Source organism: Leuciscus leuciscus (genome assembly GCF_965113295.1).
Source record: "Leuciscus leuciscus genome assembly, chromosome: 1".
In the NCBI taxonomy this organism is placed as follows: domain Eukaryota; kingdom Metazoa; phylum Chordata; class Actinopteri; order Cypriniformes; family Leuciscidae; genus Leuciscus; species Leuciscus leuciscus.
In genome coordinates this window covers 80,497,503-80,525,185 of record NC_138725.1, presented here as the reverse complement: position 1 = coordinate 80,525,185, position 27,683 = coordinate 80,497,503, and the positions used below count along the sequence as shown (strand labels likewise).

At 37.1% G+C, this 27,683-nt stretch overlaps 1 long non-coding RNA gene across 1 annotated transcript in view; it reads right to left on the bottom strand.

Moving 5' to 3' along the window:
• Nucleotides 1-11,307: 11,307 nt before the first annotated feature.
• Nucleotides 11,308-27,683, bottom strand: part of LOC309513041 — a 328,088-nt gene continuing 311,712 nt past the window's right edge. The window contains exon 4 of the long non-coding RNA XR_014211250.1: nucleotides 11,308-11,525. This is a non-coding gene — a long non-coding RNA (uncharacterized lncRNA). The remainder of the gene's footprint in view (nucleotides 11,526-27,683) is intronic.

Below are 27,683 nucleotides of genomic sequence, written 5' to 3'. Positions count from 1 at the left end.
ATGAAATCATTCTGTTCACATTCTATTGAATTATATCTAACATGTAAATTCTTCCACAACATCTCTAGCTTCATCTCTGGATATACCTTTCTCCAATAAATTTCTGCTGTAGGCCTTTTAACTTCTTTTTTCAGCATAATCCTATAAAAAACTTTCAATGGTATCTTTGCCAATTCCACTTTACAACCATTCTGCTCAATATACATTTCAGGAAACTTATACTCTTTTGTTTTAACCTCTTGTTTGTCTATTAAGGCAGCCCAAGATTTTGGAATACTACTCTTGATTTTTTCAAAAACATTAATAACTGTACCTTTCCTCATATTTTCATTTCCTTCCATTGTAATATCCAAGATTGCCTGGGAGGGCAGAAAACCTGGAACAACTTCATACACGTAATCTTTTATCCGGTATAATCCAACTTTCATAAAACTTTTGTTTTCTAGCATATGTCCTTTATCTGTTATCTTAGGGTTCAAAAACACTGGTTGATTTAGCACTAATTCAAGCATATCACACTTATAATATATTTGGGGCAGTAACTGAGCCCACACTTGCAGGACTTCTCTATAGAAAAGTGGCATCTCCTTTATCATAGACTCTCTTAAACACATAAACAGATTACTTTGACTACAAGCCCCAAATTTCTCCAAACAATCCCTCATGCAATATTTCCAACCATATATTTCTTTACTATATAAACATTTCTTAACAATTTTAAGTCTTAGCGCTTCCCTCCTCACATTCAAATCCACCAATTTTAAACCTCCCTCCTTATAATCTGCTATCAAAACCTTTTTTGAAATTCTAACGTTTTTCCCACTCCACAAAAAATCTAATACAATGGAGTTTGCCTCTTTTAAAACCCACTCTGGCATGTCTAACACACTCAATGTATGAACAAATCTTGACATTAACAAAACATTGACAACAGTCACTTTCCCTTTCAGTGTAAGACCTCTTAATTTCCAGTAGTTCACAATTCTCCTTATTTTTTGTAGAATTACAGACCAAGTTACATCCCTTGCTTTAATATCTTCGACACCTATATTCACCCCCAGAACTTTGATGTAATCTTTAACATTTTTAAAAGGGATACCACAGTCGGATATTTTAGTTTCTCCAAAGAACATAATTTCAGACTTCTCAACATTAATCTTTGCCCCTGCTGCTCTACCATATGTTTTTATGTGCTCGACTATCCTATTTATGCTGTCTATGTCCCTCACGGTAAACGTAGTATCATCTGCATACTGATGAATTAGACTGACACCATCACCAGCAAAATTAATAGGTTTTAGCTCTTTATCTGCTTTTATTAGGGTTGCCAGTGGCTCAACAGTAATACAATATAGCAGGGCAGATAAAGGGCAACCCTGCCTTATCGATCTCTCAATATTAAAAACATCCGTTAACACACCATTGCACTTTACTACACTGTGTGCACTAATATACAGTAATCTTATCCATGATCTAAATTTACTACCAAAACCAAAAGTTTCCAAAGTCTTCTCTAAAAATTGGTGCTCCACCCTATCAAAAGCCTTGTTTAAATCCACACTTAACAATATACCTCCTTCTTCCTTCATATACGATACCACATCTCTAATTGTACTTATAATATCTGCAATATCTCTCCCCGGTATACTGTAAGCCTGTGTTGGGGCAACAATACTCCCTATTACTTTTTTTAGCCTATTTGCTAGGATTTTTGCCAATATTTTATAGTCAGTATTTAAGAGGCTAATTGGTCTATAGTTTTCCAAATTTAATCTACTCCCTTTATTTTTAAAAAGAATACTTAAAACCCCAGCCGCCATTGTCTTTGGCATTACCTGCTTCTCATCCATATACTGATATAGCTCTAACAGTATTGGCGCTAGAAAATCCTTAAAAGTTCTATAAAACTCTCCAGTTAGGCCATCTGAGCCTGGGCTCTTGTTAGCGTTCAGACTAGAGATTGCCTCATTGATTTCTTGCACAGATATATCATTATCACAAAAAACCCTGTCTATATCTGATAATCTGGCACTAACTGTACCCAGCACTTGTCCCATACTCTCCATATGTACCCCTTCCTTCTTGAAGAGAGTCCTATAAAAAGATTCAACATGATCTAAAATCCCGACCAAGTCACTTAGTTTTTTTCCTTTTCCATCTTCTAACTCAGTAATACAGTTTCTGCTCTGATTTTGCTTCTCCATGTTTAAAAAGAAGGACGTGCATTTCTCACCTTCTAAAGCATACTTCGCCCTGCTTCTTATAATGGCTCCTTTACATCTGTTTACTTCATGTTTCTTCAAATCTGATTTAATTTTTAAATAGTTTGTTAAATCATAATTTGGATTACTGTTTATTTGTTCCAATTCTAAAAAAAACTCCTTTGCATATCTTTGTAATCTCTCCTCTCTATACTATTCTTTTCCTTCGCATACTTAGTACTCAGGATCTTCATTTTCTGTTTTAAATTCTCCCATCTTACACATACATTTTCAGAATCTAATTGTTTCATCCATTCAGATTTTATACAATCATGGATTTTAACCTTATAATTTACATCATTTAACAAGCTTGCATTCAAACACCAAAGCCCCCCACCTTTTTGTTGCATTATTTTACCCACTTGAAATTCTAGAACAGCATGGTCACTGTATGTTGTAAACCTATACATTATATTTTTCATGTACTGGACTATATCCTGCTTTACCAAGCAAAGATCAATTCTGCTTTGTTTTAGGCTATTGAGCACAACTTGTCTCCTAGAGTATTCTCTTTTATCAGGGTTTTCTAATCTCCAAAAATCTACCAGGTTTTCTCTAGTCATTAAATGTATTAAATCATTCCTTGATGCGTCTCTTTTATAGCTCATATCATTCGCAGCATCCATTCTACTACACCAAACATTAAAATCACCCACACAAATGCAATTATCTGTACATAGTGCTCTTAACTGCACAAATAACTCCCTCCTGTCTTTTTCATTATTTGGCGCATAAACATTAATCAACTTGAAAACACAGTTTTGATACTCAAAATCTATAATTAAAACTCTTCCATCACTATCAGCATACACCTCCTTAACATTTTCTACAGCATTGCTTTTAATCAGACAAGCAACTCCACAAGACCTTCCACTGCCATGACTCACAAAAACATGATGAGGCCACTTTTTCTTCACCTCTCTCATTTTGTTGTTGTCCCAGTTTGTTTCTTGAAAGCAATAAATGTCAGCTTTCACAGTTATTAAGATCTTTTCAAATTTACACATGTTGCCAAGCCCATTGACATTTAAGGATGCAACTTTAATCATGACAGCAGTTAGTGTGAAAAAGAAATAAGATGGGCCCCATTTCTTTTTCTTTATGATTCCCTTTTCTCCCTTAACATTTAGAAGTCTTTTTTTCCTAACACGAAATTGCAGATTTTCACAAATCATTCCCTCATACAAATCATGTTTATCATACTCCATATCATCATCATCCTCATCATCATCATCATCGCCATCATCACCATCATCATCATCATCATCATCATCATCATCCTCAATTTCATCACGTTTAGAATCAGTCTTAGCTAAAGCTGGAGATTGTGGGGTCTCATTGACAATAGTCATTTTACTCACATGCCTGTCCTTTTCTTTATTGTCCATTGAGCACTGGACTACTGCTGGTCCCATTTTCTGGATGTTGGGAGTACCATCTTCAGCATGAATTGTGTGATCCTGCTGTCCTTGATGCAATTGCTGCCTTTCAATATCATCAAAGGTATTTCCCATTGTGCCTTCTTGCATGGGTCTATTCACTTCCTCATTTGCCCCACTGGACATGTCTGTAACACCCATTACATCACCGTACTGCACATCACCGAGTTCTTTGCATTCTCTAGCATAATGTCCTTGTTTATCACACTTGTAACAAGTAAACTCAGGACAGTCTCTCAATACATGTCCAGACTGGATACAAATGCGACACACTTTCACCTGTCTGTTATGAATCACTCTAAAGTATTCAGCACCTTCTAGAGTTTCAAACTTGGTTGAATATGGTAATGATTGAACAGTGTCAGAGAACTTAACTTTACAGAAACGTGTCCCATCTGCAATTTCTGTTCCTGGCCATCTCCTCCTCTTGATTGGAGTTGTTGCTTTGACACCCCATCCATTTAGTTTTTCATGAATGTCCTCATCCGTGATATACACCGGAAGATTCATGAATGATACAACAAGCTCATCATTGCTCAAGTCTCTGGCCAAAATTTGACAGTTTTTGATTCTAAAACCATCAATCAGTCTTCCTTTTCCTTTAATATGATTCATCGTAATCTCGTACTTTTTATCTCCTTTAAACCGACATCCATTTACAGCTCCACAAACTTCATTAATTCCTCTGAGTAGCTCCATCATTGTAATCTTCTCCTCCCCAACAATTTCCACACTCACTGTTAAGTTCTTTTCAAACATCTTTTCCTCCATCATGGTACGATTCCCGCTGTTCTTTTTAGATGCTAGTTCCATTTGTTGTACTCCATTGTCTCTCACCATGTGCTCCATTCAATCAACCAAACCAAACTTAACCTCCCACCCCCCCACAAACAGCAGCTGCTGAAGTGGGAAAAGGGTAAACAAAATGAGGAATTTACCTTAAATAAAAAACTCTCTATAATCAACTCAAACACTTGGAAAAGCAGCTCAAGGTTCCACACTCTCCTTGCACACGCTCAACGTGGTATGGCCGTAAGCGAAATCTGCTGCCAAAAACGGGCTATTTAAAAGGTTAGAACATTAGTGAAGTAAACTAAAAAGCTTACAGCACCTGGTATTCCCAGGCGGTCTCCCATCCAAGTACTAACCAGGCCCGACCCTGCTTAGCTTCCGAGATCAGACGAGATCGGGCGTTCTCAACGTGGTATGGCCGTAAGCGAAATCTGCTGCCAAAAACGGGCTTTTTGAAGAAATTCATCGAATTTTTCGGCCTTCTGAAGAAACTCTGCTCCCAAGACCGGGCATGTTGAAGAAACTCAGAGAATATTTCAGGCTTTTTGAAGAATCTCATGGACTCTTTTTTTTTTTCTTTTTTTTTTTTTAAAACCAAAAATGCTTACAGCACCTGGTATTCCCAGGCGGTCTCCCATCCAAGTACTAACCAGGCCCGACCCTGCTTAGCTTCCGAGATCAGACGAGATCGGGCGTTCTCAACGTGGTATGGCCGTAAGCGAAATCTGCTGCCAAAAACGGGCTATTTAAAAGGTTAGAACATTAGTGAAGTAAACTAAAAAGCTTACAGCACCTGGTATTCCAAGGCGGTCTCCCATCCAAGTACTAACCAGGCCCGACCCTGCTTAGCTTCCGAGATCAGACGAGATCGGGCGTTCTCAACGTGGTATGGCCGTAAGCGAAATCTGCTGCCAAAAACGGGCTTTTTGAAGAAATTCATCGAATTTTTCAGGCCTTCTGAAGAAACTCTGCTCCCAAGACCGGGCATGTTGAAGAAACTCAGAGAATATATTAGGCTTTTTGAAGAATCTCATGGACTCTTTTTTTTTTTTTTTTTTTTTTTTTTAACCAAAAATGCTTACAGCACCTGGTATTCCCAGGCGGTCTCCCATCCAAGTACTAACCAGGCCCGACCCTGCTTAGCTTCCGAGATCAGACGAGATCGGGCGTTCTCAACGTGGTATGGCCGTAAGCGAAATCTGCTGCCAAAAACGGGCTATTTAAAAGGTTAGAACATTAGTGAAGTAAACTAAAAAGCTTACAGCACCTGGTATTCCCAGGCGGTCTCCCATCCAAGTACTAACCAGGCCCGACCCTGCTTAGCTTCCGAGATCAGACGTTCTCAACGTGGTATGGCCGTAAGCGAAATCTGCTGCCAAAAACGGGCTATTTAAAAGGTTAGAACATTAGTGAAGTAAACTAAAAAGCTTACAGCACCTGGTATTCCCAGGCGGTCTCCCATCCAAGTACTAACCAGGCCCGACCCTGCTTAGCTTCCGAGATCAGACGTTCTCAACGTGGTATGGCCGTAAGCGAAATCTGCTGCCAAAAACGGGCTATTTAAAAGGTTAGAACATTAGTGAAGTAAACTAAAAAGCTTACAGCACCTGGTATTCCCAGGCGGTCTCCCATCCAAGTACTAACCAGGCCCGACCCTGCTTAGCTTCCGAGATCAGACGAGATCGGGCGTTCTCAAAGTGGTATGGCCGTAAGCGAAATCTGCTGGCAAAAACTGGCTTTTTGAAGAAATTCCTAGAATTTTTCAGGCCTTCTGAAGAAACTCTGCTCCCAAGACCGGGCATGTTGAAGAAACTCAGAGAATATTTCAGGCTTTTTGAAGAATCTCATGGACTCTTTTTTTTTTTTTTTTTTTTTTTTAAACCAAAAATGCTTACAGCACCTGGTATTCCCAGGCGGTCTCCCATCCAAGTACTAACCAGGCCCGACCCTGCTTAGCTTCCGAGATCAGACGAGATTGGGCATTCTCAAAGTGGTATGGCCGTAAGCGAAATCTGCTGCCAAAAACGGGCCTTTTGAAGAAATTCATAGATATTTTGAGATTTTCTGAAGAAACTCTGCTGCCAAGACTGGGCTTTTTGAAGAAACTCAGAGACTATTTCAGGCTTTTTGAACAACATTTACATTTATTCATTTAGCTGACGCTTTTATCCAAAGCGACTTACAATTGCTATATATGTCAGAGGTCGCACGCCTCTGGAGCAACTAGGGGTTAAGCGTCTTGCTCAGGGACACATTGGTGTCTCACAGTGGATTCAAACCCGGGTCTCTTACACCAAAGGCATGTGTCTTATCCATTGCGCCACCACCCCCACCACTTTTCTTTTTTTTTTTCAAGTGGTACATACTTGCACGGTGGGTGACGCACAGAAGCTATAGGGGAAAACACGGTTTGTCGAACCATTCGTAAGGTGGTCCTCGCTCTGCAGGAGTACATAATAGTGTTCCCCGGACATTTATCGACCATGTCCATAAAAGAGGGCTTTTATAAAATTGCCGGTAAAATATATTGATAGGGTGACATCACATGAACACTGTTTTTTTTTTCAAAAAGCAAATTTCACAAATGTACTATACAATATAATACGTTAAGAATTATTTTAAATCTTTTTTATTATTATTCTGTTAATCTTATGATAGGATTCCCTAGCTTTCTTAGTAGTACAAATACGTTCTATATTTATGTAAAATTATGTATATATGTATGTGTAGCCTATGTGTAATATAGCCTATAGCCTATTTTTATAATATATAAAAAATGTGCATGTATAATTTTTTAGATATTATAAAAATAGGCTATAGGCTATATTACACATAGGCTACACATACATACATAATTTTACATAAATATAGAACGTATTTGTTTAACTTACACATTAACAATCAGCAAACTTTCTCCAACAGTCTTCTCTTGCTTTGGCAGCAGAGACCGTATTGTTTCGAGCTTGAAATACATATTTAAATTCATCGTAATTCTGAATGATTATCTCTTGCTCCTCGCGGGAAAATATATCGCTCTTGCTCTACCCGCGATTGGTTGTTCAGTGTCGACGTCACTCTTTTATGTGCACGCGCGCGTGGAGTAATCATAGCTTGAGGATCAAAGCCTGAGTTGACAGAGAAAGTTGATGAGCTGCATCATGGTACCAATAAAGCCTGATTGCATCGGTTTGGTTTTGTCAACTCAAAACTAATCCTGTAACCCCGAGTTTGTTCAGCTACCTTCATGGTACAGGCCCCTGGTATTCCCAAGCAAATTCCCCTCCAAGTACCCAAGCGATCGTCAGCCGTCCAATGGTTGAGCAATGCTGAGCAGAGCTGAGCAGCGATCAGCCAATGGTTGAGCAATGCTGAGCAGAGCTCAGGCTAAAATACTGGCGGCCATCTTTAACTAATTTATTGTGGTCGGTGTTATTGATGACCGATTGGACTGTTTTTTTTTTACTCTCAGGTACGTTTGGTATAATTATGTGCTAAGTAATGAATGAAACTCGATATATTTTTGGATAATTTGCCTGATATGATAATATCTCGTTAGCACCGTACTGACACTAATTTTCTGCCACCAATTGGCTAACGTTAGGCTAGCACCGCTTGTTTCAATTAAAATAGCTAGGTTTGATCTCTCTGAAATGTGTTTAAAATGCGACCAGACTATTGATTTTCTATTGACTATTGATGTTGAGACCTTGAAGAATGTACTACTACTGTGTGGACGCACCGGCGCGTTTTGCTGGATTTTCTTCACATAGTAGCACAATAAACTTAAATTACTCCGTCATTTATGGTCATACAGAAAAAAGAAATATGAAAAAAATAATCTGTGATATGTCTATTTTTGTATGTGTCCACTTACAATCAAATCAAAACTGTGCTTTTGTAAAATAAAGAAAATTAACAGGGTGTGCTTTCTGCCTCTCCAGCACGTCTATAAACTGAAACAAAACTCAGCGAATACTGAATGAATGAGCTACCAATCGCCGCTGTAATGACCTGACGATCCCTGGAAATACTTCAAAAACGTGATCAGACACTCTAGCTCACTTCTTAAGACCATAGAGATGGTGTTACAACAGTGTGGAGTTAAAATTCGATGTGCAAATATGCTTTAGAAGTGTAAACATGTCAACCGCGATTTGCATGCTAAAAACAAAGTGATGAATGAATGGGCTGTTTTTGGTTACTACTTTTACGAGGGCTGCAGGGTCTCTAAAAATGTATTTAAACCCTCATCTGCTTGTAGTTTTACTCATTTATTCATGTTTTACTGTACCAGATGAAACATGGAGAAGCCTAGACATCGGTGCAGTGTGTGCGACAAGACTTTCACTGAAAAGTCCAACCTGACGAGGCATCTGAAGATCCATGCCGTCGCCAGGGAGACCTTTGACTGTGATGTCTGCAGGAAGAGCTTGACCACCAAATCATTGCTGGTCAGCCATCAACAGCAACACCAGTACCCCAACATTGTTTTGTACCGGCAAGGAGAGGCCAGGCTGCAGTGTACAGAGGCAGCAAAGTCTGTGGCAGAGGCCCCCAGCACCGTTGTTGACCCTACATGGCTGGATCCCAAGACAGCAGAGGCGGCTGCCAAGAGGTCCGGGGGTGAGCTGTGGAAAGGTCAGCTGGTCATCGTGTTCGGGAAGTACGCCGGTCAGACCTTCAGGTGGCTTCTAGAAAACGATGTCGGCTGGCTGGTGTGGTTGCTGTTCCAGTACTGCCAGCAGGGAGAGCAGAACGAGCTGCTGAAGTGGCAGAAGGAGCGACTACTCTAGTATGCCAGAGAGTTCCCTCCTGTCACATGGCACCTTGACAGGAGGTTGAAGGTAAGATAAACTCAGTTACCTTTTAGACCTGAGTAATTGATGTTAAGACATTGATGATAACTCGCAAAAAGACAGTTTAAATTTGAATTGCGTTTCTGTGTGTGAATGAATGATCTGCTTTTAGCAAACTATTTTGCTATAAAAATCGACTGAAATATGTTGAAATAAAATGTATTTGTATAAGCAACGTATTAAACTGCAAATTAACATTTATATTCCTTATAATAAAAACGAAAGACCTATGTTACAGACAAATGAAAGACAACATTACGTTGATTAGTTTTGGATAGATTACACATTTTTACTGTAAAATATCTGCCACCTCAAATAACCTTTTGTTTGCCAATTTTTGCTAATATGTTAAATATAGTATGTTTTGTCAATGTAGGCTATATTCGAAGTAATGAATCCTTAACTTTGAAATATGTATGATAAAATGTATACTTTAGTTTTTACAAAGAAAGATTACACTTCAATTGTTGTTGTAATTGTAACCTTTTTAATAAAAAAATATATATTTACAAGGTAGATGTAAACAAATTTTAAAAGGTAAATATAAGCCTTTTCTTTAAATAATTTTTATTGTGTTTTATTATTGACAAATTTGGGGAGAGGATACATATTCCAAAACTGAAAATACAGTATGAGAATTAACTGCACAATTACTAGACATGTTTTCCTTGGATATTATACAATTTGCAAGCAAAATTTGTGAAAAATAAATTAAAAAAAATAAATTGACATGCTTCCAAATGTGAACCAATTTGGTAGAATATATATATATACACATATATATATATATATATATATATATATATATATATATATATATATATATATATTTATTTATTTATTTTTTCTCTTGCATTCTTTCTTGTGGCTATAGGTGACACACCTGAATGAATGGCTCATTAAGTATGCGGGCCCCATTGTCTCCTCAGGTATGAATCACTAAATATGCATGATGCTGTTGAATGGTTGACGCCCCTTGCGCATATTGCCTTTACAAACAAAAAGTGTTTTACAAGATTTAAATCAATGTATTGTGTTATGTGAATGATAAGGGCAGGATGATTTTCACATCATTTTGAAGAAAAAACTCTAGGCAACGACATCAATTAGTCAAAGTCTTATTGTCACATATTTAGTATGTGTTTTGTGGCCTTATTTCAGAAACTTTAGTTTTTAGTTTTTTCAATAATCATGCATAAACATTATTCTCTCAAAAATACAAACATGTACATGCATGTTGCTCACATATTATGGTAGCCCTGTTTGTGCTAAATAGAGTGTAATTATGTTTATAAGCAACTGAAAAAAGCACAAATGTCAAGGCATGTCAGAACATCTCAAGGACCCCAAAAACGCCTCAGACCCCAGAGGGTTAAACCAAACAGATCTTGTTTACTTGTGTTTTCATGCATTGCCTTTTTAATGAAACACATTCTGGGTGAAAAATAAAAGTTGTAAAAGTATTTCAAGTATTTTGGAGTCTCTGTATGCTTGGGTTCCAGAAGGGGTGGGATAGTGTAAAAAACAACAACACATCAAAGCAATTAGAAGTCCTTGTTTCTTCTCCGTCACTACCAGAGGTGTGAATACACCCCACTGTGCGCTGGCTGTACCCCCTGGGTCAGGGACGGACTGACAATCTGTGCGTTCTGGAAAAGTCCAGAACGGCCGTCCAACCGAGGGCCGTCGACAAAAAAAAAAAAAGTCTAATAAAGCAATATGAACAGCCAACAGCAGGGGCACTAATACGATCACTTATATGCTACATGTAAAAAACAACAACTGAGGAAGAAGAGTCGGCCTATAGCCACTGACAGAAAGTTAGTTTTATAAGTGTAGCCAGGTCAGTAGAGGGCGCTGCTGAGGGTATCAGTAGAGGGTGTAAGTTCCCTTTAGATATGTCACTTCCTCACTTTTTTTTTTTTTTTTTTCTCCATTAAGGCACCTGATGGAGTTTTAGGACACCATTAGGTCACTTGATGGAGTTTTTCGGTTCCTTGCCACTGTTGCCTTTGGCTTGCTCAGTTGGGGATATTTTGGGGATATTTAATTTAATTTTATCAATCAATAAATTCCTCTTGAAACAAACTTTGTTGTATTATTTTAATTTAATACTGTGAAGCTGCTTTGATGCAATCTGTATTGTGAAAAGCGCTATACAAATAAACTTGACTTGACTTGACTTGACTTCCTGTTGGGTGGAATGGCTGCAGTGTTTGAATTGTTTGGCATGGTCGGTCGCTGGAAGAACAAGCTCTGTTGGTTTGTTTAGATGTGTGGTCTAAATACCTTAATGCTGAGAAGGTTTGACTGGATGAGTGGTGGACACTGGGTTACCATTGCAGTACACTGCACAGAATTTACCGTAAAGGCCCTCACATTGGCTATGTTGAGTGGGATGAGCAATGAATATGAATGATTGTACTTCCTGTGGTTTCTGAAATCAGCCAAAAAGCAATTATTGCAGCACACTGCACGTAAGTGTTCATCCTTTATCAAAACAGGTTGTTTTATTGTCCGAAATGAGCGGTGAAATACCTTTTTGTATGTATTAAAATAAATAAATACTTTTTAGAGAAGTTTCCTTAAAGGCCCTCATATTGGCTATGCTGAACGAGATGAGCAGTGGATATTAACGACGGTTGTACTTCCTGTGGCGTCTGAAATAAGGTATCTATTTATTCATGTAATTCTGGAATAGCTAGCATATTTTAACATTGATTGACTTTGTAATAGATGTACGGGCCGTGGTCTCTAGTTGGAACTAATGTTATGTCTAGAGATAATACTTGTATGTTTTAATAAGAATGTGTTTTTGCCTTATTATTTTTCTTTATAGAATTCGATCCATCCAGTGCAAATGACCACTGTTTTTCCCTACCTTTATTTTTCAGTTTCTTAATAGGATTATGGTATTGTAATCGGTTTATTTTGTTTATTTGTTTGTTTGTTGGCCCAAAAATTAATCCGTTGTATTTTCTTTATGGTTTATTTTGTGAACTCCAAGCTAGGTCATTTCCAACAGCTTCCAACAGAGTAACTAGTGGGGGAAGATACTCATTTTGATTTATACACCCGTGTGGTGTGGAAAGTTTGGTGTGTATTTGTGCACGCATTGTGCGGTGTAGAAAGTTTGTAATTTCTTTTTGGGGTGTATTGTATTTATTTATTTGTTGTGTATATTTTCTTTTTTTTTTAAGTATTGTTACCCCACATAGTCTCTTCTACTGCCACCCTGTATTACTAAATGTGGCTAGCTTGTGAAAGAAATCGAATGAGACCAGAATCCATGTATTTAATAAAAGCGATGTATTAATTTTTATAGCAGTCTTGCCTTAAGTTTATTCATTTAATTGGATAGCCTAGCGGGAAATCCCTCTATTGACTTGGGGACTCCTACCCAAACAAAATTGGAGTGGCGTAGTCAAAATCAGTTACAAAACCACCTCTATTGCCTCATGACATAAGGCTGCACTTTTAAATTTGCTTACATTATATTTGAATAGTTAAGTTATAGTATAGCAGTGGTCTCCAACGTGGTGCCTATGAGTTGCCCGCTAAACACATTCTATAAATAGCTCCAACTTGCCGTCGGGGTTCCAGACTTCGAATAAATGGTATCATTTTGCAACCTTTTCAACTAAACGTTTCAATTTGAACTTTTGCCTCTACAAAATTACCCAACTCTCTTTGATTATACGCTGTCATTTGCTCAAAAAACGGAACAAAACTTGTTTGATCTGAGCAGCGCAGAGCATTATCAGATCGTGGACAAAGCAGCTGTGCGGGCTGATCTCGATCACGCAAACATTATTACACAGATCCACTGAGAAGCAGTTCAATTCAGCGCAGAATTCTCTATCTCTATTATAAACACACAACTGACTATGTGATTTAAGCTTGTAAAAAGCTAGATGAAACAGCGCTGATATTCTCAACATATTGACGCAAAAAAACAGGGCAAAACATTGTTCTGAGAACAAACCAGTTAGAAGACATTTCACAACTTATGAATTAACTTTAGTGAAAAAAACTTTTTTGGCAGAAATGTGCCTGTATTCATATTACAAATGCTGTTATATTAATATAGTCATGTATAAATGTATTAAATATAATCCTGTAATGTTTTGTTTAGAAGTTATGGCAGTTTATTTATTTATTCATTTATATTTATACTAAATGTTTGGCCTACTGTTTTTGATAACATACAATAGGTTTATAGAAAATCAACAAAAAAATCAATAAATATTTTCATAATTTTTCAGGATTTCTTTTTTTTTTTTACGCTTGTAAGTCTGAACCAGAATATCAAAATATTTTATTATTTCCCATATGATGTTGAAAAGTAAAAAAGCTTCACCATGTTATATGTATAATACATTTTGGAGTATAACAAACAAAAATCCTTTCTAGATTATTTTATCATTTTATAGGTAGCCCTCGCACACAAAAAGGTTGGAGACCCCTGGTATAGTAACTATGTTTTATAATGACAAGTTTGTGTAATTTGGGGCTTTTGTAGCCAGTGACATTTCATTATTTGTATTTTATGGCATTGTACATTTTTTGTCTTTATTTGAAGGCTGAGGCTTCATTAATAAACACAACCCCAATTATCATCATTGGTTTTGAGATGTTACTTGCTGTGAATACCTTGTCTGATAGGCTACAGTATTGTGGCATAGTATCAGGACATCCTGGCTAGTGTCTGTCGCACACGGCTAGAGGCGAATGGCCGGATGATGGGCCTATTTGGGAGAAAGTCCAGGGCTGTTTTTTAGCCCCAGTCCGTCCCTGCCCTGGGTGGTCACAACAATGAGTTCTGTGAACGGCTCTGATGTCTTCCAGAAAAAGTGAGAGGGCACTGATACATTACACACTTTCTTAATTCAGCCCAAAAATTTAACAATTGCACACTTTTCCACTTGACTATATGAATCTCATCAGCTACATCAACTCAAACTATGAAAATAATAAACAAAACATTCAGCAGACTAGTGGATTTCAATAAACTAGACCTTGTACATGACAATTTCTGTAAATAACACTTTCTGTAAAAAACCACCAGATGGCACCATCCGTTTTGATCATTTTCGATCGATCCCAGGGTTGAGCAATATGTACTTGGGGGTGTCATGAGCCATTCCCAGGTGGTCTACCATCCAAGTACTAACCAGGCCCGACCCTGCTTAGCTTCCGAGATCAGACGAGATCGGGCGTTCTCAACGTGGTATGGCCGTAAGCGAAATCTGCTGCCAAAAACGGGCTATTTAAAATATTAGAACATTAGTGAAGTAAACTAAAAAGCTTACAGCACCTGGTATTCCCAGGCGGTCTCCCATCCAAGTACTAACCAGGCCCGACTCTGCTTAGCTTCCGAGATCAGACGAGATTGGGCGTTCTTTTTTTAAATTAAAATTCTTTAAACAAATACAGACAATTCTCATTAAAAACAACTTGATCTTATAAATATTTGTTACAGATTTTTCCAACCTGGGGCCTATACCATGAAGCCGGTTTAGGTGGCTAGCCAGCTATGTTTCAGTTTAGTTTCCGCCAACCCTGGGTTTTAGGTACTATGAAAGTAGCTTGGCTTTAATCGGTGTTCGTCGCCATGGTATCTTACGCTGCACGGCTAACCTGCTCCGGGGCAGGTTATGTTCTGGATTCAAGATCTCAGACTGAAGTTTGACCAATCAGCTGAGAGCAAAGAAACATATACAGATGGTGGACAACCAGAATGAGACTTTTACCGCCGCCGTTCCCGCGGCGGCAAAATTGGAATTTGCCGCGGCAGTAATCTGAGCTGAGGTCACAGATAAATTCAAGATAAATATTGTGGTTAAACGAATCAAATTCATTAAATTTAAACAAAGTAGACACACGTTAACATTGTGTGCCCAGTTTTTCTATAATTTAGAAAGGCTATGTCAATAGGTTACTTGTCATTTACTTCGTGTTATTTTAATGTGTTTGTAGATTTATTAACTGAAACATAACAGTGAAATAAATTTAAATAATTTACCGTAAAATTAAAACATTTTCAGGACTTGCAGTTACTAACCGATGTTAGTCGGTTTAAGCATTCTTTGTTATATTCAGAATTAAATAGGCTTACATGTTGTTATGATTATCAATTGAATTCTTTAATAAATAATCAACCACAATGCCTATTACTGCCGCAGCAAAAATAAACCAGTCGAATTTCAAAGTCGTTCGCGAAATGGCTATACCGGGTGGCGCAAGTGACAGGGCAAAACAGCAGCAACTGCGGCATTTTAAAAGGTAAGTTTCCTATCTGTTTATTTAAAAAAAAAAAAAAAAAAAAAAAACATGGCGCAAGATCTTGTAAAAAAAAAAAAAAAAAAATTCATTATTTGAACAAAAATGAGACTGACTGAATATGTAAAAATATAAACAAACAAAGCAGAGAATAAAACAGACTTTTAGGGAACAATAGCTCTGTGGTCAATGCATTAACAATAGCCTCTCGGAGCTTCAAACGATCTGAGATCGAATCTCAGTGTAGCCGACAGTGTTTATGTTTTTCCGTTCTTGATGCTTAAATATGCATCTGTTTATTAAAGTCAATCATCTTGTTTAATTATCAATTGTACATTGCAACATAAATTTGCTACATTCCAGTTGAGCCGCTGCAAAGACGACACATCTGATGAAGGAAGACTGTCAGCCGATCGCACCAGAAAATGAAGATGATGAAGCTCGTCTTTAATCTGCTAAATTATTTTTTTTGTGTGTGTGTGAATCATTCACGAGATTGAGATGACTGACAGTTATACCCGGCCATAGCAACGGAATACATTTTTCAAAACAGATCGAACAAATCAGAAAAATACTTTCAATACAGTATTGCTTTCAATAAAAAAATAAACAATGAAAATGTAAAAGAAAAAGAAAATTAATTAAGTTTGAAAACCCATCGCACATTTCAAGGTATGAATAAAGTGTCGGGACAGTTTTTTTTTATTTAAACAGGGTTGCATCGATAGAGTTTATTCCCTTTGTGATGCAAAATAAGAAACACAGACTCTTACTCTTGCAACATTTTACATTTCTATTGTCAAAGAAATTGCAGCTAAATTAAAACGGTACAAAACGAAAAAAGTTCAAAGCAACATAAATTAAGAACAGGCGTTTTTCTTTGCCTCTCTCGCGCTGGATATTTTTTTAGTAAGTTTGGTCTCCCTCACTGCGCGCGGCGCGGGTCTTTCTCGAAATTAAGCATTTCAGCGTAAAAAAACACCATACAGCTGATAATACTGTATATGTCGCTGTGTGTCATCCACACAAATCACGAAAGAAAAAACTGTAACAAATAGCTTTTGTTCCTTCAAAGATACAACATGCCTTGCTGAATTCACCTTACAATAAAACGAGGTGGGTCGCGAATTAAAGAGCTGCTAAATTGAAATTTAAATACAATCAATAAAACTACAATATATAATTTAATAAGATATAGGGCCTATGGACTTTTGGAGATTTTGAGATTAATCCTTAAAAGAATTTTGCCTTTGCCTGCTCATCAGGCTGGCTCCGACACTCTCCATAAGAAAGACGGAACATTAACACCTCTCTCCTGCACCCCCACGATAAAGCCACTATTGCCTTCTCCAAACCCCCCACAGGCTAGCTGAGTTTGCAAAACAAAACAAAGAGTTTGCCACTCGTCGTGGTGTGCCAAAACACTTAATTATTAACTTCAATATTTCATTGTGTGTGTGTTTTAGAACTAGACAAATCTCTCTGCATCAACAATAGACTATACAATTCATTAATAGGCTAACATAAAAATATCAGTAGTCCAAGTTAGTTCGGGATTCGAACCCGTGTCATCTAAATGATCGTAACGTAAGTTCAACCACTCGGCCACGATTCACTCGTTGCGACATGGCCTAACGTTCCAGTGTGTGTTCGCTCACACGAGCGAGAAGTGCTCTTCATTCAAAAGAACGCGCCGCCGCGTTTGTCGAACACTAATTCAACATGCCAGAATAAAACCTGGCTTTAGAACAATGCATAGCGCCACTCGTCGTGCCAAAAAAATTACAATAATTTAGTTTAATTTATTTCAGTGTTAATGTTTGAGTTAAAAAAATCCTCTACAAATTAAATTAACACAAAGTCGGCTATAAGAATCCTTTATAGGCTACATAAAAAAGCAAAGGGCTTACAGTCTTAACATTTAGGCTACTTTGCTTAAATTCTATACATTTATTTTCAGTAGGGCCTAATACATTTGTAGGGATGTAATTTCAGTATGCTTTACCAACGCAAAAAACGAAATATTATGTTGAAATAACATTATTATGAATAATACATCTTTTAGAATATTTGATTAAATGCTGATTGTTGCGCTTGTTCAATTTAATAAAATTAAAACTTTAATTGTGATAATTAAAATAATTGAAAATTAAATATTTAGTGGCCAAGTTTTGCTAATTTATTATATAGGCTATTATATGCCTATTGCCTATATTAAGTAGGTCATATTAAGGCATATATTACGTTTTTTTAGCTGTTATGAGAAAAATAAATCTAACGAAATCTAAAATCTAAATCTAATAAATCAAAAAAAAAATTCGAACGCCAATTCAACATGCCAGAATAAAACCTGATTTTTGAACAATGCGTAACGCCACTCGGCCTGGTGTGCCAAAACACTACATTTTAAACTTCAATGTTTAATTCAAAACAATCTCAAAACGCGTTGTGACATTTTTTTAAAGCAGTAGCCTAGCCTATATACATTAAGGGCATTGAAACCAGGATCTTAACTAAAACGCGTTCCGCGTAATCTCTCAAAAATTATGCCACACTACTCCATTTTTTTTATTTTTTTTTTAAGGACTGCTTTTGAAATCACTATAAATTACTATGCAATTGTATCGCTCACGAGAGCTCTTCATTTATCTAATTCCTCAATAGAATAGTAAAAATATTCAGCGTCATTGCTCCTAATATTGTCTCTATTTTTAACTTTTGATTCTATTTTTTCAGTTCTAAAATTGATTCTATCTTTGGTTCTATTCTGTTGTAGCCTAATAGGCCTATTTATATATATGAAAAATATGCCTATTAGGCTTAGGGTTTTATATTTAACCCACTTACATTTTAAAATACGGCAATTGCTGCTGTTTTGCACAATGTCCCTTTGCGCCACCTGGCGGTCATTTCGGGAACGACTTTGAAATGCGGCTGGTTTATTTTTGCCGCGGTGATTTCGCCGCGGCAGCTGGCGCGGTGGTAATAGGCATTCTGGTTGTCCACCATCTGTAGGTGATGTAACTTATTCCCAGGGTCTGTTGCAATGACTTCACCTTTTCTTCCAAATCCTGTGACATCTCAGCGCAAATTGTTTGACGAGCACTTCGTAGAGAAAGAGTTTTTAGCCAGACAAAATCCCCTTGCCTTTCCTGATAGTTACTTGTATGAATTTATGAAAGATACAGATTTTCCGCGGAAGGAATGTCTTATCTTTGCGAACTTCTTGAGCCGCGCATAAAGAATTGAACACGTCGAATTCATGCACTTACTGTACCGCAAATGGTATTGCGTTGCGTTTTTTTGCAAGTGGTACATTCCTGCACGGTGGGTGACGCACAGAAGCTATAGGGGAAAACACGGTTTGTCGAACCATTCGTAAGGTGGTCCTCGCTCTGCATGAGTACATAATAGTGTTCCCCGGACATTTATCGACCATGTCCATAAAAGAGGGCTTTTATAAAATTGCCGGTAAAATATATTGATAGGGTGACATCACATGAACACTGTTTTTTTTTTCAAAAAGCAAATTTCACAAATGTACTATACAATATAATACGTTAAGAATTATTTTAAATCTTTTTTATTATTATTCTGTTAATCTTATGATAGGATTCCCTAGAGTCATTGCAACATGTATGCAGTCTATTGCTGTCAATCTCCACTGCTCTAGGGGAACATGAGGCAGATTATGTTAATAGGAAGTCCTATCAAAGCCTTAATGTTCAGGTAGAGATGATGTGAATATGTGAGATGATTATTTTCTGTGAGATGAATCTTTAAATTAATAGAAACATTAACAGATATAACAATGATCTACTAAACATTTCATCTGCAGACGACTTGTGGTCATGAACGTATGATCACAAGTTTGGATGCCAAATGGCCTGGCGCTTGTCTCACAAATTTTCTGTGAGTCTGTGTTGTGTCAGCGCTTTGAGGAAAGCAAGTTAAATTTGGTACAGTACAAAACACTGTTAATTTGAACTGAGATAGAAAAACCAACACAATAAACCCTATCATGACCCTCAGACAGGGCCACAGCACCGCTTCAGTGTGGCCCTCAGTAAAACCAGAGTGAAGATAGAGATGACCTTTGGCATCCTAAAGGCACATTTAAACTGTGTTCGGCGCTTAAGAGTCACCAGAGCGGGCATCACAGATAGTGTCTGCATGTGCCATTCTGCACAATATAGCCACCAGTAGAAAGGAGCGAGAAACACCACAAAACCAGCTTCTCCCCGATGAAACTGACCCGATCACACTTGACCACCCAGCTGGTGCAGATGTAGATGCAATCACCATACAGTATTACACTTAATAAAAGCACAGTGAAACTGCAGATAGGTCTCAAACTGTTTTATTGGTTTTGTGGGATGGGAGGGAGAAAGAGAGCAAGAGAAAGTTGCATTAATAAATATTCATACTAAAGTGTTACTTGGTTAAATAAGTTCACATACTGAGATCAGTTTTATCCAGCTGTTTGATCTCCAAATTTTTTTTATTTTTTTTTGGAGCCTCCTCAGCTCACAGTCCAGCTCCTTTAGTGAACAGTCTAGTTGAAGTCTCCTTTAGTGTGCAGTCTAGTTCAAGACTCCTTTAGTACAGGGTCCTGACTGAGTCTGTTTCCACCTGAAACAATTCCACCACAAACATGATCATTACAAGTTTTCTGGAGGCTCATCAAGTTCCTTGACTTCCTACAAACACAGGACTGACTGTAATTTATGTCAAGGGTTTTAAATCCTTAACTTGTTCACATTTCTTCTGAAGCCCATTGAGGTAGAGGCCTCAGTTTCTGGGGCAGGTTGTGAAAAATCCTACAATAAAAGAGATGTGTAAGGGCCAGTCCCTTTTTTATGCCACACATTCAAATGTTTGCCATAATAAAAAGCCCAGTGCATTCACATCAGCAACTGTCTGAGAACACACAGACAGAGTGTCTTCATTTCCTCCACCCTAATAAATAAAAATAGGCCAATATAAAGCATAACTGTTGTAAAGCAGGTTATGTTTGGTGTTCTGTCTGCCGCATACTGACCTCTGTGTGGGAGACTGTGTGTATGTGTGCTGGCTTCAACAGGGACACTGTATTTCCCTCTACTGCAGAACATACAGTCAGCCATATTTAAAACTTAAAAGTAGTAATGTATTGCACACGTACCCAGTGTTACTTGCTTAGAGAAGCCAGCACCAGGGTCAGATTGTACAGCATCTGTAATCCCATCCATAATCGGCCGTCCCTTATTGCCGACTCAGAGCCAACTCCTCCGCCACAGTGTATTCTGGTTTTCTGAATTTAACTCTTTATTTCTGTTTGCTGCAAACAAGTGTTTGTGATAAAATGTTCACAAAAGTAATAAAAGGTTGTGGTAAATACTCACCACTTTGAATTATATTTTTGTATTTTGTCTTTATCTGCTGCCAAGAACATTTGGAGTTGGGGTTGCATCTAAAAATCTAAAAATCAATGAATATTAATCTTTCTTGTAACATACATGCACATTTTTTATATATTATAAAAATAGGCTATAGGCTATATTACACATAGGCTACACATACATATATAGTATTTATAATTTTACATAAATATAGAACGTAGCCTATTTGTTTAACTTACACATTAACAATCAGCAATCTTTCTCCAACAGTCTTCTCTTGCTTTGGCAGCAGAGACCGTATTGTTTCGAGCTTGAAATACATATTTAAATTCATCATAATTCTGAATGATTATCTCTTGCTCCTCCGCGGAAAAATATAACGCTCTCGCTCTACCCGCGATTGGTTGTTCAGTGTCGACGTCACTCTTTTATGTGCACGCGCGCGTGGAGTAATCATAGCTTGAGGATCAAAGCCTGAGTTGACAAAGAAAGTTGCTGAGCTGCATCATGGTACCAATAAAGCCTGATTGCATCGGTTTGGTTTTGTCAACTCAAAACTAATCCTGTAACCCCGAGTTTGTTCAGCTACCTTCATGGTACAGGCCCCTGATCTTAAGTTATTTGCCCCCTTTACATGGCTAGTTCCATTTTATATTTCTTAAATATATTTCCCACTTCAGGTCTGTACATTTAAAAAAACACTTCTTTTCCCTCTAATCTCCAATAGTTATAGACGGTTAACATATAGTCCTTCACCATATTTTTGTACAGAATCCACACATCTATCGAAACATCTCTTATTTTAACTATATTTCTTCTTTTCCAAATAGCCTTTCTTGCAAGCATAAATAACAGATTCATAACCTCTTTGTTTTTACACTTCTCCCCCATAGCTAACATCAACATTCTTTGCCAATCTCCCTCTTCTGTTTTTTCCCTTAGCTCATTCATCATATTCTTTAACATTTTTCAAAAATCTCTTAATTTTTCACACAGTAAAAACAAATGCAGCAAACCTTTATCTTACACAATGCATTTTGCTCTTTTTGTCTATTTTCAGTAAAAATAGCATTATGCCTAATAAAATAATCCAAGCTTTCCAATTCTGTGCTTATTAAAACCCCTCTCATATTTTGCCATATTACTTTCTCACTCAAACCTTTAAAATGTCTCAACCACATATCATTTGAATTAGGCTTTTTAAAAGCCTCTCCCATAAAAAATATTATAAACATTTTCACATTTCCCAATTTTAACTCCATTCTTTTATATTGATTTATAATAAAAAAAAAAAAAACATTTCAATTCTCGCTTCCTTCTTCCCTCCCCTCTCTGTATTTCATTCAGCCACTCAGTTGGTATTGCGTTTTTCATCTCTTCATATTGCTTCTTTACAAAATTTATTTCATGCTCTTCTTTTGCCTCCTCTAACTCATCAATGATCACTTGCATTGATCAAAAAATTTAAAAAAATCCCTTATTTCATACATTATATCTCTCACTCTTGAAATTCCAATCTCCCACCATTTAAAAAAAAAATAAAAAAAAAATAATAATAATCCCATTATTCACAATATTTTTCTTAAAAAACAATGGTTGGTTTAAAATCTCTTCCCTCCCCTCTGGTATAAAATCCACCTTAGAGAGGAAAAAAAGCCAAGCTTTTAAAACTTCCTTATTTTCATCCATAAAACACTGCCCCCCAATTTCACCTCTTCACATTTGTTCAGAAAAAAATTCAGTTTCTTTCCATTCCCCTTTTTCTTCTTCGTCTAGATATTTTTTCACCACTTTGATCCTCATACTTATGTCAGCTAATCCCATCCCTCTTTTATCTGTCTGTCCAATCAAAGTGTTATACGCAACTCTTGTTTTGTTTTTTTCTCCCAAACAAATTCTAACACACATCTTTTCAATCTCATTTCCACCCATCTTGGTATTGCACTAACAGTTAAAATATACCACATTTTAGATAACATTAATGCATTTACCACAAGTCCTTTTTTTTTATTTTATTTGATTTATTTCAACAATAATCATAAACTTATACAATCATGCCAGAGGCAGTTCATATACATTGAATACAATTTGTTGAGGATAAAATACACAAAAAAGCCACAGGCTTATTTCCATTGTGGTCCTCTACCTGCATAAAATGAAACAGTTCAAATGGGAATAAAATCAAATAACAAGCAACTCACACTTTACAAATTCTTAAGGCATCCTAATTGGAAAGCCATTTTTTAACTTCTCTTCTAAAGGGCCATGCCTCCTGAAATTGTTTTAAATGATCAGGCAATTCGTTCCAAGCAACTGCACTTGAGTACAAAAACGAATTTTTCCCAACTACACTTTTAAACCGGTACAGATATATATTATTTATCCTTGCCCTTGTAGAAATACAATGTACATCTCTCACAAAAACATAGTAGTCATACAAGTATTTAGGAACAGTTCTCTGAATTATTTTGTACACCATCATAATTTTAATAAACATTACTCTTTTATCCACTTTTAAAATACCCAATTCCCTAAAATGGTTATTGTTAAGATGCATACGAGGATGCAACCCCAGAACGATTCTGCACAACCTGTTCTGAGCAGTCTGTAATTTATTTTTAACATGTTTTTTAGAGCCACTGTACCAAAAAGTTACTGCATAGTCGAAATGAGGTTGCACTAATGCACCAGCTAACATTGTCATTGTTTGTTTATCTAAATAAGCAGCCTGTCTTGCTAAAAATTTTATTCGATTATTTATTTTCGATAAAGCTACAGCTGCCATGCTATCTCCAGTCATTTTGTTATCAAGAATACATCCCAAAAATGTCACTTCTTGTTTAAAAGTAAAATACTCATCTCCCACCCTTATTTCTGAGTTGGGACATTTCTTCAACTTTGCAGCAGAACCGAATAAATTAACCTCAGTTTTCCCTAAGTGCAAAAATAGCTTATTTTGAAAACACCAATTAGACACTTCTACAATTTCTCTACTTAACTTGTTTTCTATTGTTTCTTTATTTTCATCAGTAACTATTATTATGGCATCATCCGCATATAATGATAAGTGGCTAGAACAGGCCATCTTTAAATCATTTATATAAATTTTAAAAAGTAAGGGCCCTAATACACTACCTTGTGGTACTCCACTAGAGATCGGCAAAAAGTCTGAGCACACTCCATTTACATCGACCATTTGACACCTGTTCGTAAGATAGGATTTGATCCATTTACATGAATTAGAGTCAAAACCCATAGCATTTAATTTCAGCAACAGAATACTAAGGTCAACTGTGTCAAAGGCTTTTCGTAAATCGAGCAGTACCATCCCACTTAAAGGTAGGGTAGGTAATCCTGTTCAGAAACACTTTTTTTTATACTGGGTGAAATGGTCCTTCCATCCTGATAGTAGTCAATACATTATGTGTTTAGAAAAAGGAATGAAAAAAATCAGACCTCTGTAGCAGCTGCAGGACAGTAAAAACTCTGACCAATCACTGCCATTCGGTGCGAATGTAAAGAACCAATCAGATGCCTTCATGTCTCGTGCCCGAGCCCCACTGCGTGCACTCATCACATGTCACCGTTCCCGGAAATATTCAGCTCAAAGCACCTGCATATGCAGTCAGCGAAGGCAAACAAGGCAAAAACTACTTCCTCGGACCCTGCCCGCGCTCTTGAACGACCTCCTCTGCTTCGCCCTCAACCCCGGACCTGTCCTCGAACCGACGATGCGGTACTTGTCTCCGGACTCGGAGTGTACGTTAACGTTAGTCTTCATTAGAGTCAACAATGTTTTCATCATGGAAACTCTTACATGCAAAACACCGTATATGTTATGAATCTTACACGAAATTCATCTTCATCACAGTGTAACTGATGGTAATGGAAAAACGTGTATCAATGCAACCTGTTTTTAGTTTTGCCTTATAAATATAGCTCGTTACCGAATGAAACTTTACCATTATCGATATGCTAGCTTGATAGTGAGTACTAAAATAAATCTCATTTGTTTATATTCATAGTGATAAAGTTAGGTATTTTATTACATGTGATTCTGACATGATGTCACTGTATGTACTGCGCTCCTTCCTCTCCACTCGTCTCAGGTAATAAATGCGTCTTGTTCCAGCCTGAGCGTTTGGCGTCGCGCGTTCATGTGTTTTGGGGGCGTGGCTTTGGAAGGAGCTCAGAAGGGAGGGGGTGGAGTGAATGGAAATAATGAGCTGTGTTTATTGCAGATTAAAAGGTCTACAGTCACTCGATTTTTATATTTTCTTTTTCAGAGTACTTACATTTTAATTATGTATTGGTATATAAAGACAGTTTAAACAAATTTGGAATGTTTTTTTTTTAGAAAAAGGATTACCTACCCTACCTTTAATTTACCTTTATCTATTCCTTTCTTTATATAATCCGTCAAATATAGAATAGTTGACTGTGGAATGCAACCTTCTAAAACCAGACTGAAATTCATATAAAATACTAAAATTGGAAAAATATTCTTCAATTAGGTCAAATCATATTTTTTCAAAAATTTTAGATAACGAAGACAGGATTGACACAGGCCTATAATTATTACACTCTAGCCTACTCCCTTTTTTGAAAAGGGGGAAAATTTTAGCTTGTTTAAATTCAGCCAGTACCTTATTCTGGCAGATAGAGAGATTTAAAATGTGAGTAACCATAGGAGTTATAAAATTAACAGCGTCTTTAATAAACTTAGCCGGAATATTATCTAACCCTGTGGCTTTATTGCACTTCAATTCACTTAGTTTCTTATAAACTGTCACCTCTTTTACTTTGTTAAATGAAAAGCCTCCTAAGGCAACACCACAATTATCATAATATTCTTTAACCAAATTATCATTATATAAATCTGATTTTGCTGGAAGCTCTTTTACTAAATTTTCGCCCACCGTAGTAAAAAACTCATTTAAACAATTCGCTACCTTTTTCTGATCTGTCATCAATTGACCATTAATTTTGAGACTGATTTTTGAATCTTTACTTTTAACCTTTTGCCGATAGCCTAAACCACTCAAGATTCGCCATAGTTTTTTAGAGTCTTGTTTAGCTTCACTGATTTCATTCATAAAAAAAAAATTAGCTTCTTATCGCATTTCTTTTACGTTTAAATTTGTTATAATTATCTTTATTTCCAACTTTTTTGAATAATTTTAAGCTATTATTACGTTCCTTGATATCTTTTAAAATACTATCTGTCATCCAGGGTTCTGTTCTTTGCTTGATTCTTATTTCTTTGCAAGGTGCAACTTTATTCAAATACCTGTCCCAAACTGTATCCACATCATCAAACTGCATCACTTCTTTCCAATTAGCCTTGCTAAGTTCATCAACAAAAATTTGTGGACTGTATCTTTTAAGCGGTCTAATTTTTAATGTATTATGCTGCGTTCACACCGGACGTGAATAGCGCGTCAAATTCGCGTCTACCGCGTCTAGTTTGACGCTTGACCACAAGTGTACATTCGCGTAAAAACAAGAGTTTGAAGTGAAATTTACGCGCGTCAGAGGCGAAAGTTTAGAAAACCCGTTGGCGGCCATCTTTTTTAGATGTTTATCGAGCATTAGCGTTAGCATTAATCGAGAGAGTCACCGCCCGTATATGCTCTGGAGAGCAGAAACAGCTGTGTAGGGGACATCGTCGCTGTACTCGGGTCCACCAGACTCTCCGGAGGGTTTCAGGAGTTTCACAATTTGGTCCAGGACCTAGGTTTGGTGGACCTAACGGTGAGGACGCTGACGAGGACAGCGTAGGCCGTATAAGGCCTCGGCCTCGAGTGGTCGCTGCCTGACGAGCCCGCGCTGTACAGCCCGGCGCGAGGTTCACCCTCGCCCGCACCCACCTAATCTGTCATTTATTTTTGTTTTGATAATAAATGGAGCCAGCCTCCAAAAGTGAAACCTGTCCTGTGATTTTTTTTTTAGTTTACACTAAATTGTATTTGTTGTCTTCACATTAGATTAATAATGTTTCATATAGATATGGAATAAATTGCATTCAATACAAAATGAGTATCTCTCATATATTGAAATCGAGTTTTTATGTGAAAGATTTGCTTTGTTGTGCATTTTAGTCATATTACAAAATAATTTATTGAGGCCAAACATAAAATAACATTATAAACTGTCACTTCACCACGTGACAGCAGCAAGCAGGCTCCTGATTGGTTAACGCGGCGCGAATTGACGCAGAAGTTCAGACGCGCGAATGAGGCGTATTCGCGTCTACCGCGCCGCGCTCTACGCCTCATTCGCGCCGCAGGAATTTTTTACGCGCGTAACGCGTCTTTGTATTGACTTAACATTGAAATCACTCGCGCCTGACGCGCTATTCGCGTCCGGTGTGAACGCACCATTATGATGACTTATAGCCTCTCTCTTTAATTTCCTACAAACATATACCATATTGTGATCACTTAAACCAAGCTCCAAAACACCACTTTCATATATCCTAGAAATTTCTGAAACCAATATAACATCAATAATTGTACTGCTTTTAGAAGTAATTCTGGTTGGGTCATTGATAATTTGATTCAATGCATATGATTTACAAAATGAACTGAACTGCTTAAACACTGATGAATCTTTCTTCAACATATCTGTATTTAAATCGCCCAGAATAAGCAATTCTTGACCTAAAACATA